The sequence below is a fragment of the Vipera berus genome (genome assembly GCF_964194415.1).
Source record: "Vipera berus genome assembly, chromosome: 13".
NCBI classification, from domain to species: domain Eukaryota; kingdom Metazoa; phylum Chordata; class Lepidosauria; order Squamata; family Viperidae; genus Vipera; species Vipera berus.
The window spans coordinates 1,797,099-1,808,540 of NC_138216.1; positions in this window are offsets into that span (position 1 = coordinate 1,797,099).

Consider the following 11,442-nt stretch of genomic DNA (forward strand, 5'->3'; position numbering starts at 1 on the left):
TGTGCTGCTTTTAGCTTTAACAACTGTTTGTCTGACTCTAATTCTAAATCTAAAACAAATAAAAGACATGGAATGCTTTGCAAGGCCGTTCTAAGATCAAGAATGAATCAATTCACTGATCAAGTTGTTCTCAACTCCTGGCAACCACAGAGATAGTTTTTCTCCACGAAAAGTTGCACAAATTATTTTAAACCCCAAACACTGTATGAATTATTAATTTTTTAAACCCAGAAAGTTGCATGTATTATTTTAAATCCAGAAAATCACGTGGATTGTTTTAAACCCCAAATGTTGCATCATTTTTTTAAAAAAATCCAGAAAGTCGCATGAATCTAAATTTAAATCCAAAATGTTGCCCAAAGGTTGCATGAATTGTATTAAACCCCAAAGGTTGTATAAATTATTTTAAACCCCCAAAGTTGCATGAATTAGTTTAAATCCAGAAAGTTGCACGGGTTATTTTAAATCTATAGCGTCACATCTTTTCAGGAGCTTTTTAGGGCTGCCAGGGCAATCACTGTTTCAAGAAATTACATCCCTGAAAACATCTAATTTGTGCTTTCCAAGTTGTGAGAAAATTGTAGTTTTTTTCCCCCATTGCCGAAGAGAAATGCGATCAGACAGATGAATGGATAAGAGCCTCATGACCCATGTTTGATTTCAAGGAAACTTAAATGTATACGAAATGGAATAAAATTTAGGATTTGAGGTCTATATATTTTCCTCTTCAATTATTAAAAATGTACAGATGAAACTCCGCTAATGTTGGGGCCGATCCCTCAGAATCGTTCAGTGAATTGTGACAAAACAAATTATCCCTGATGCCTAGAAAAATCATGAAATCATTTTTGGGGATGGATTTGTCTTGAACAGAAGCAGCTAGGTTTTTCTGTGCTGTTTTTGTTTTTTTTACTAAAATGTATGTTTTCTCTCCTTTCTAGCACTCTGGGCACACCTGCCTTTGCACACCAGATGCTTGCTGGGGATAAATAGCAGAAAATGTCTTTGCTTCCAGAGGCATTTGGCTGGCAGATTTTAGAGGAGCTAGACTGAAGAAGGTGGTGTTGCAAAGGATCTAATATTTAATTTCTTATTATTATTCCAGAGAGTTTGGCAGGTTCAGTAGGCTTCATAGAGGGTAGAGATGAAACGGAGTTTCTACTAAAGACAAGCCCAACGCGTAGGGAACTCTTGCATACATGCTCAAACACACAACACAGCATAAAGCAAGTTAGCTATATCCCACGACGTCCCATGGACCTTCTCCCTTGGACCTTCTCAAGAGCAGAAAGCAAGATCCCCCAAAGCTAGTTATATCCCCTGGTGTCCCGTGGACTTTCTACCTTGGACCTCCTCAGCTTCTCCCATGGGAAAGTCATTTTCCCGTGATCTTCCAGATCAATACAGAGGGAGCTTGCTTACATTTTGGAATAGGGCCAGGATGATCGTCTACGCTACAACATGCCTCCATCATTTGTACAAAACAAACCGTCATGCATTTAGCAATAAGAGTCGAGGCCCACGTGTCTGTGGGCCTCAGTTTTTCCAGACACATCTGCGAATTGGGTCAATCATGTCCTTCAGGATTCCCCACAGAACATGGACAGAAGCCAACGGGGGAAGCTTCCCACCTTGACTCTCTAAAGCCAAAGGAGATTCTTGCTCCTTGTCTCTTCTTAATCCCCTGCAGAACAATTTACCTTTCGGAACAAATCCAAGATGTTAATTAAGATAAACCTACCTCAATTTTTAGATTCTCTTATCCGGCAATTTATCAAAATTATGTTAATTATTTCTGTAGGGCAGCAAAATTATTACCTCTTCCATGTCTGATTTGTATTAATATTCATAATTTAATAATTCGGCAGCCAAGCCATCTGGTTGGGGAGTCGCGTTGCCGGCTTCCCTCCGCTCTGCCAAAACTGTTCCGCTCTTAACTCACTCTTTCTCCGCCCCCCCTGCCTGAGACCCGAGTGGGTCCCCCGTGGCTGCAAAATTATATTTGTGCAGAAATTTATCTCTCCCTCTCCCTCTCTCTCTGTTGTCTGCCTGTCAGTCTGTCTGTTTGTCTGTTTGTCTATCGTCTATCTGTCTCCTCCCCACGTCTACATCTGGCTGGGATCCCCTCGGCCTTTCTGGGGAGGGCTGCACCCCCGCAGGATCCTGCCCCTCTCCGCAGGCCAGCCCAGGCCAGCCCAAAGAAGGGTCCCATCCCTTTCCCCGTCCCCCTGCGTCAAACTCCTCGCTTCCGCTCAGCTTAGCCGGCAGGTGATCGTAGCTGAATTGACATTTTCCACACTTAGTGATTTTTACACTGTAATTTGACATAATTAATGCCTACATTACTGCTGATAATTTAGCTAGTTAATTAAACTCGGAGGAGATAATTAAGGAGAGGCTACCACTCGGACTGCTAATTGTTTTTGTCATTATTTGAGGCGGCCCGGCAGCTGCCGGCTGAGTCATCCCTCTTTTGTCAGCTGACAGGCCCGTCATGTGACAGGGACCCCCTCCCCAAATGGGGGGGGACCCACGGCGAAGCTCGGCCGCCTGCCTGGAGCCCCTGGATGGGGGAAGCCAGAGGAAGGGATGCCCGGTCTTGGGGCTGGAGCTGAGCCAGCCTGGAGGGCGATGGTCCCGCGGAAACAGCTGAGCCAGCCGCCGGGCATTTGGGTGTGCAGATGGCGCATGAATATTCACACGGGCAGGCTGAGGATTCCCTCTCGAGGTGGTGCAGGGAGGGTGCCTTTTCAAGCGGGGGACACCAATGAATCCTCTGGGATGGTACACCGACCCCTGCACCCTCTCTGCAGTTCCCCAAGGAAGATGGGCCTCCAGACAGGAGAGGCCGAAAGCTGCCCAGTGGTGAAAATCCAGCATCTTCTGGAGTTGCCAGCGAGGTTAAACTCTGGCGTCAACTCCAAGCAGGACTGCCCTTCCTTGAGTCAATCACCAGGAGACTGGGCGTTCTACTCCCGCCTTAGCCATGACAGCCAGTTGGGTAACGTTGGGCCAATCCCCCCTCCCCCCCTCTCTCTCTGCCCAACCCACCTCACAGGGTTGTTGTTATGGGGAAAATAGGAGGAGGGAGTGTTAGGCATGTTTGCCACGTTGAGTTATTTGTAAAAATAAATCACTGGTGGGATAAAAATAAATTCAAATAAATGACCAATCGCCCGATGGTGAGAATAAGGCCAGGTCAATGCGAGTCTGTTGGGCCTCCAAGAAATCAGCAAGGGACACGGGAGCAGGAGAAAGCACCGGGTTCAAATTCAGGAGGGGTCCAGGAGCCCCTTTTCCAAGTCAAAATCAAACCGACTTTTTGCCACCCGAACGTGGCATCGCCCTCCCCTCTCTATGGCCGTGGTCTTCACCGTGTTGAACGAGCCAAGCCACCAAGCCAAGGGAAGTATAAAATAATTGAACACAACTATGCAAAAAAGCACCTTTCTGCACCTTAGCCGTCCCTATGATTGTCTTCTGCCTAATCTATTCTGTTTTTTCCCCCCTCTCCTTACACGGAAGAGGGTCCCAACACGGTCTCTCACGCCCCATTATCTCCTGGCTACTTCTCCGACTTCTGGACTTCCCAGGCCCTTTCCAACCCCCCTCTCCAACCATGAGGTCTAGAGACTTGGCTCTTACAACAAAAGCAAAGACACCCTTCCAGACTGCACTTGCTGAGACAGGGGCCATTGCAGACCCTTCTGCATGAAAAGGGGGCCCTAATCTTCGAGGTGGGGGGGAAGATGCAGTTCACCCACCTCCTCCTCTGCTCCTGTTTGCCGGGGTCCTTTCAAGGCACTGTCTGTTTCCCCCCCCCCATTTCCCCCCCCCCCCAGGTTCTGTGCCAGATCCTCTCCTCTCGGGCACCGAGCTGGCTTCTCTTCCAAGCATCTCGGTAGCGAAGTGTGAGCAGAGCCGTCACAATATTGCCTGTCCACAAAATCAACACACCAACTGGCGTACCTTCTCATCAAGCAGTTTCTTTCCCCCCCCCTCCCCAGTTGGATGCCAGAGCTAAGCTGATACAAGCGCTTCTTCCCACCCCCATCCCATCCCAGGCACCCACCCACCTCCCTTCCCTTGCTGGCCGGTTTGTGGCTTGTTGCCTTGCCCGCCATATGCTTTGCAAGGAGCCCCCCCTCCCCTCCCCTCCTCTCCCCTCCCTTCCCTTCCCTGCAATCTCTCACAAGGAAACAAGACCAGCCCGTAGTGCTGCCTGAGCTCACTTGTTTTCTTGCAGACTTTTCCTTACCCAAACTAGGTCACATCTTCGGGGTGGGGAGAAGGGAGTGGGGTTTGCAGAGAGGAGGAGGAGGAGGAGGAGGAGGAGGAGGAGGAGGAGGAGGAGGAGGAGGAAGAAGAAGAAGAAGAAGAAGAAGAAGAAGAGGAGGAGGAGGAGGAGGAGGAGGAGGAGGAGGAGGAGGAGGAAGACGAAGAGGAGGAGGAGGAGGAGGAGGAGGAGGAGGAAGAAGAGGAGGAGGAGGAGGAGGAGGAGGACTGTGGGGTCCTTGCTGCTCTCTGAGTTTAGTTGTTTTCTTGCAAACGTTTCTTGACCCAACTAAATAACGCTATCAGTGCTACGAGAGAGGGTTTTGCTCTGTGTTGATACACAAGCCCTTTCTAGGTTCATGAAACGTCTGCAAGAAAAAAAAAACCAAATCCAAAGAGCACCAAGGATCCCATAGTCCTCCTCCTCCTCCTCCTCGTCTCCACAACCCCGCTCCCTACTAGCACTGGTAATGCTGCCTAGCTGGGTAATGAAATGTCTGCAAGAAAACAACCAAGCTCAGTGACCCCTCATTACAAGCCTGAACTACAACTATTCTCTTCTGTTTCAAACCCGTCCTGGCAAGGAGCCGATTTTGGCTCACCCAGCCTAGGACCGAACTGGCTTCAAAACTCAGCCCTCTTTGGACACCCCCCCCCCGATTCCGAGGGACTCTGGACGGTTCAGGACAGGCTCACGGCACGGGAGGCAGACCCAGAAATCAGCAGGCAGACGCATTCACACGTGACGTGTCGAACCAGGGAATTCATAGCCCTGTCTGGAAGTGGCCACGGAAGCAAACAGCCTGGATGTGCTTCTCGGGACGATAAGAATTTGTTGCCATTCAGTAGTGAGATGATGATTTAATAAGGAACCATAATACTCGGCTTCTCCCAAGTTGGGGCAAGTGAGGCCCAGCTTCGCTCGGCTTTGCCAAGGCCTCTGCCCCCTGGCAGACTGCGGGCAGCTCCATCGCCAGCTACCCCTCCCTGAAACCCTGACGCCAGTCGGATCAGACTGTAATAAAGCTTTCAAATTGATAAATGAAATAAATAAGGCTGGTCCCGGGGAAGAACTGCTAAGCTCAGGCAGACCCAGTCCCAGAGGCTAGCCAAAAAGCCGGCCGTCAGAGCAGACGGATCAGAACCTGCTTCCCAGCAGGGGTGAAGCTAGAGAGCCTCTGGGGGGCCCTCCAGCCCGTCCTCAGCCTTTTGGCGGTAGACGATTGACTTCTCCCAAAGGCGCCAAGGGGATGCTCGGGCTGCACTTTGCACGGGGGCGAAGCGCCCCTTCGAGAGGCGCCAGTTCCCTAATCCAGATGCTCGTTTTACGATTTCTCCCATTAACAGTGCCAGGACAGCTGGCAGTTTGAAAGGGACCGCACTTCACACAAACGTTTTCGGCTCTGCAGCCACTCTGGCAGTCGGAGGCGTCCACAGCCCAGGTCAAAAAAGTCAAGATGGCGGTCGGCACCAAAGGAATAGAGCCCCACTCGTGTGGGGGTGTCCATTGCAAAATTTGGACCGCTTTTTTTGACATCCCTGCCCCTGCCCATGCTCACAGATCCAGATAGACGGGCACCCCTGGACGTGGCGCCGCCCTCCCGCTTAGCCAGCTGGATATCAGACAGGACAGACGTGGCACCAGGGTGCCCATCTCGAGATGCCCTCTTCTCAACCCGATTGCCAGGTCGGATTGCCCCGTCAATCTCTCCTAGCCATCTCAGCAGGATTTCAGCACCTTTCGTTTAGCTTAGACTGGCAGGCCCCGAGTTTTAATCCCGCTCTTTTCTGACTTTTTTTTAAAAAGGAAGCCCAAGCAACCGCGCCTTGGCTGTTCCGCCTTCCGCCTGCCAACCGGGCAGTTTCATTACAAGTCGACACACAGAACGGACTTTGGTTGCAATTACAGCCCTGCGAAAGCAATATAAATATTGATGCCGGTATGAAATATTGATATCAAAGGTGGCACAGAGCCTTTCCGATGCTGATCAGAGATGCCAAGGATACTAGCTGTGTTTTTCCTGCCTTCGGTCCTGCAGTTTTACCTGTTACGTTACACCGGGATGGAAAATAATTTCTCCTACTGACAAAGAATCACAGGTGGGCAAAGGAGGACATCTAGACTGACCCCACTAGAGCGAGCTGGGATGGCATCAACATGAGGAAATGCGTATCAGGATGTCACCTTCATCCTTTCTGCACATATGTCCAATGTGAGAATGTGCATTTTATTATTTAGTCTTCCCCCAGGTGTGGATGTCCACGCCTGACACACGCGCACACTGCCACGCTCTCTTTTTGGCTGTGGAAACGAGCATATGAATGAAGGCATGAAAAGCATCCCAGAAGGGGCCTCCTTCCTCGGTTTTCTGGAGAGTAAAAGGAAACCAAAAGAAGATAATATTTCCTCCTCTCTGCAAACCCTTCTCCCTTCTAGCACAGATGATGTTCCCTAGTTGGGTCATGAAATGTCTGCAAGAAAACAGCCAAGCTCGGAGAGCACCGAGGACCCCACAATCCTTCTCCTTCTCTGTGCAAACAAACGGCCAAACTCAGAGAGCACCAAGGACCCCACAGGTAAAGTAAAGCAACACTAAAGATACAGTTAGGGCTCCTAATCGTGCTCCTTGTCTGGCCTACCTCACAGGGCTGACACTCTGGAGAAGGACTTCCTTGCATTCCCTCCCCTGACCTAGAGACTTCTCTGCTTGGCAGCAAAAGACCCCCCTCTCCCCTTCCCCGAAGCATCCAGACAACACATCATTTCAACCCTCCGACGACGGAGAGCTCACCTCCGCCACCGAATTCTCCTTTTTTGCAGCCTGCAACCCGGCTTCCCTCTGCACATGCCCACCCGCCAGCTTTCCTCCTCCTGTCTCTCACACACACACCCCACCCCGAGCCTTGCGACTCTTTGGCAGGAAGAAAGATACTAAAAAAAGGGGGGGGGAGGAACACGAGGCAGCTTGAGAGATAGCAGGAGCAACTGCCATATCAGCCGTCTTCAGGCAAGATAACACGATAAATAATCAATCCATCCCCGTGCAAAATCCTTAAGTGCTTGATGTATCTGTCTGCAAATTGAATCACTTCGCCTGCCAGGAAGTTCTGCCTTGTAAATAAACGAGCGCAGAAAGGCAGCACACGGGGACGATGGAGATGTAGACATACACACAAGCGCGCAGGCGACACCTGGTTAAAGCTGCTGATTAAATTTTAGCAAAGGAATGAGGCTTTCCTTATTATTATTATTTTTTTTTAAAAAAATTAAGAAGTGGAGAATATGATTCCACTTTCCATTTAGGATAGGGGGGGTGGAGAGGGAAGGAGAGGTCCCGCATCTGGGCCAGGAATTGGATTAGTTCTTAATGGACTTTTATAAGGTGTCCCCGCAGCTCCCGATTAAGGGGAGGGGGGGGGGTTGTAATATCCTTTATTAACGATTTAATGGACTCGCTGCAAGTCCATCTGTCTTCATCAGTGCTCCTCAGTTCATCCGGGAGAGCTAGTTTGCACAGGACCTGAAATACTGACCTGATGAAAGAGTGAGGATGATCATCCATCAGTGTCCATGAAGTTAGAAGAAGGGAACGGGTGAGGAAAGTTTGCAGGGGTTGACTCCGGACTTGCATTTCCAGCAGATGCCGAGCATCCTCTAGTCGAGATTTTGGGATCGTTGCTGGAGGCTGCCCGTTTTTTTGAGACTTCCAAAGCCACCTTGTCCCTCCAATTCCTTGGCTCTGTGTCCTATCTACGTCTTGAAGTTCTTCACAATGTACTTGGATAGCTAGAGTCCATTTCTTGGCCTCCTAAGAGCTTCTCAGTCACCACTTAGCAACAACTATTCCAAAAGTTTCTCTTGCCCAAGATGGAGAAGAATGTAACTCAGCGTTCAGGAATCTGGGGCTCCTCAGACATGGCTGAGGGACGTCAACTTGCATCACCCAAAGGAAGCCAAGGGCCCAAACAGTCAGGGATGGCCCAATTGTGGCCCAATGACCCTGGAGGACCATACTGTAGATGTCCTGATGTAACTTCTAAGAGGTCTTGGATGTTGACGCCTCTTTAGAAAGCAACAAATAGGTTGTGGAAACCAAGTGCGCTGTTGGCTATCTCATACTCATCTTTTCCCATAATGATGTTCCTCCTTCGTCTCTTCACAAACACCTTTTGTGATTCAGAGCAGATCCAGAGAGGTTCTCCTCCTCGTCCCGTGCTGGCCTTGTGGCTTCTTCAGTGGCTCTCTGTGTGTGGCTGCAGGTATCCAGGCAGGAAGTGAAAGGGGGAAGAATGAGCAGGTAACTCTGCAAGGGATGGAGGAAAAAGAAGCGTGCAAAATAGCAATTGGAGGACAGGCCCTCTTCTGTTCTAGGGGGGGGGGGAAAGCATGCTCCTACTAAACCTTTACCCCCCAGGAAAGGTGGCGTACCTCCATCCCTGCTGCAAATGCTCCTGAGTGGGAATAGAGGGTGCTTGAGAAGGAACAGAGGTCTCAAAATGAAGTTGTTTCCAGCCTTTGATTCTATCCCTGGAATTATTTACAGCTGCAGGCAATAGGAAACTATGTAGAGCAAGCACTCTCATTTACATGCTAATTCATTTATACCCTCTGGATTGACTTCGCCAATTCATTTTCAGCCCACTAACTCTTCTGACGTGAATTATATTATCACCTCCAGAATGGCAGCCGGGAAACACAACAGCCGGGAGGGTGGGGGTGGGAGGAGCTGCCCTTTGACCCTTCAGATGGCCCTGGGAGGGTCGGGTGGGGTGGGAAAACCTGAGCTGGAACTGTGGCAGAAGAATAGGACCAGCCTCCCTGCCTGCTCCTCAAATCACCTGCCAAGGTTTGGGTCATCTGCTGGGATGGATACCGTGGCTGCATCCAGAGGAAGGGGGTTGAAAATTAAAGGGGTGTGTGTGTGCCAAGAGTTGGAGAGAAAGGCAGTGATTTGCACCTGGCTGGTCTCCCCAATCAAAAATGATGGGGGACCAATAGAAGTTTCCAAAGGACTTAGTGGGAAAAAATCTTTCTTTCTTTCTTTCTTTCTTTCTTTCTTTCTTTCTTTCTTTCTTTCTTTCTTTCTTTCTTTCTTTCTTTCTTTCTTCTTTCTTTCTTTCTTTCTTTCTTTTTCTTTCTTTCTTTCCCTTCCTTTTAGACCGTTCCTTGTCCTGGCTTCATTTGACTTCAAAGTCCTTGCTCAAGGAAATGGATGATGCAGCTGAGCGCGCCACTTTCTTTAAATGCCTTCATTTCACTCTCAAACTTGGGCTATTAACTGTTTGATCAAGACTGGTTAATTAAGTGTCTCTCTTGATATGGGCTTTAGCCATGTTTTGTTTATGTGTTTTACTCTTGACATCCATCAAACTTCCACGGGGGTCCTTCGGAGAGCCCCCCTCTATGTGTCCCACCCCATACCTGGAGATCTTTCCTGGGGCCTCCAGAAAGCTCGGTCAGGACAGGCGAGTGGAGAAATTCCTTCAAGTCACCCTTAGGATGATGAGTGACTGACTTGGCAAAATAAGCAGGTTTGTGCAATCGCTGGCTTGAGTATGCGTGTGTGTGTGTGTGTGTGTGTGTGTGTGTGTGTGTGTGCACGCACGCACTTAAATAAGCAAATATCCATGGGTCTGCAAAATGTCCTGCCTCCCCTTCCTTAGAAACCAAACTTTGCACAATCTTTTATTTTTATTTTAGTTTACTCGGAACATACTTGATTTAAAGGGCAGAAAGGGCCTCAAAGAATGTATGCCAGAAGATACGGTGAAACGCTGGTTCCTTTTTGTTCATTGTCCCCCCCCAAAATTTACTCCTACTTTGGAACAAAAGCTCAGCTCCGGCATTGAGAACAGGGACTCCCCGCCTCATGCCGACTGTGGAATGCTGGGAGTTGAAGTCCAGACCGCCAGTTGCCAAGGTTGAGACACACAGTTCTACGTTTTCCTTGCTACCGTCTTGCCAAGCGGTTCTATAAAAAGAAGCAGGAGGATCAAAGTGAGGAGCACAAGCCGAATCCGGCCCTCCATTGTCTGTTCTCCAGACCAAGGTTGCCAGAATTAGCAGTCTGAGCTGGCAGCTGGATCCTGAAATGCAGAGGTGGAGGTCTCAGTCTGCTGGTTTGGGCAGAAAGCCAGACTCCTCATATTTATACTGAGTCTGGCCAGCCTCGGGGCTTAATTCCGCCTGCCAGCTGCTTGCCAACCACAAGAAAAGTCTCGGTGTTCTTCTGTATGAGGTTGACATTGAGAGCTTCCATCTTGATCACGTACCTAGGACACGGCTGGCCTTTGAAGCGTTCCTTCTCCAGCTATCTCACTTACGTCACCAGTTCTTCTGGTAGACATATCTGAGCCAGGAAGAGGCATCACCCTTCTCCTCAACTCTATCCACAGATAAGCTACCGAGATCCTTCTGACTGTTTTTGGCGAGGTCTAAAAGGCACTGGGTTATCTAACCCAACAAGATCTAGTATCCCATCAGTTTGGGGGTCCTATTCTATAGGGGGGATTATTTCTGAAGACCATCAAGTCAACATCGGTGAGGAGATGGGGATAACCATGAACGAAGCTTCACCGGACATGATGCCAGGAAGGAGATAAATTATTGGTCTGGATGTAAGGGGTACATCCAGATAACTTTGTTGACATCTGGACTGCGCAGCCTATATCCAGCAGCTCAAGATAAGTGGAGACTTTGCAGAATGGCCCAATCCGGCAACTGAAGGAGGAGAAGTTTAGTGTTTGGGGCAACCATAGTTATGGAGGAAATAGGCGTTGCAAAGGATCTTCTGAACCAGATTGCTCTTTTTTAAGCACCATGGAAGATCCATGATCTGCTCCATGCCGGGAACAATTGGATTTATTACATTTGGACACAGCAACTAAATTCGGGCGCAGACCCAAATGTGTACATGAACCCTCATATGTGCAACTGAAAACCTTTCCCAAATTCTTCCATCAACAGAATGGAAAGGACTTTCTTTTAAAGAAAGAAAGAAGAAAGAAACGATGGTGGTGAATTTATAATTTCATCCATCCACTTTGACCTGGGAGCCTCCACTGATGTTTCCTGTCCTGATAATTTTGCGTCTGAAATATTCCCACTTAAAGAAAAACAACAACAACCTACACTGCCGGGATGTGGTAATCCTGCCACGGAGCAAT